Raw genomic sequence first — 786 nt, 5'->3', positions numbered from 1 at the left:
CAGAATGAAGGCAGACCTTGCCCAAGTATTGGTGTTCCTGGTTGTTATAGTGACGACAAATACACAAAGCAATCACTCATCTCCTCCAGTGCTCATTATTTCTCTCAAAGATCACTAGATGGCAGCAAAGAACCACATACTCAATTATGTGTTTTACACACAATTTCAGTAAATTTTGAGAGTCCTTTGCCTAAATGCAGCATTGGAAGGTTTCAATTCATGAAGCTCGATTTTTTTTTGTAATGCCTTCTTGCAGCCTAAAGTTTTCTTGTACAGAACTTTAGTTAGACCATGTCTCGGGATTAAGGGTGACTTGCTTCCACTCTGATTCCATGGGTTCTGAGGTGGTTGATCAGTTCCATGTGCGATCTGCAGACTCTGTCACATGCTGGTCAGGTGCTGATCGAACGGGTTGAGTAGCTGGACCGATTGGAGTTTTGCGCGCTCCCTCCGATGCCTCGAATCCTTCTCTGTGCTCTCCCAACGAAACCTCTCGATGTGTTCGGTGCCTTCCTGAATGAGCTGTCTCCAATTTGGTCGGTCATGAGCCAGGGACCCCCGTGAGTCAGCAGGGATACTTGACGGCTCCAGGGATACTTTGAGGAGATCCCTAAAGCGTTTCCGCTTTCCGCCTGGGAGTGCCCGGCTGCGACCAGTTGCTTGGGGAGTCTGGTGTCAGGCATACGAGCTACACACGCCACCCAGCGGAGCTGGTGTTCAGTGATTAGCGCCTCGATGCTTGGGAGAGGACGCTGTGGTTGAACCATCTTTCTTGCCTTCCGGACT

This window comes from Carcharodon carcharias, chromosome 7, assembly GCF_017639515.1.
Source record: "Carcharodon carcharias isolate sCarCar2 chromosome 7, sCarCar2.pri, whole genome shotgun sequence".
Taxonomy (NCBI): Eukaryota; Metazoa; Chordata; class Chondrichthyes; order Lamniformes; family Lamnidae; genus Carcharodon; species Carcharodon carcharias.
Note: the sequence above shows the minus strand (reverse complement) of the source record.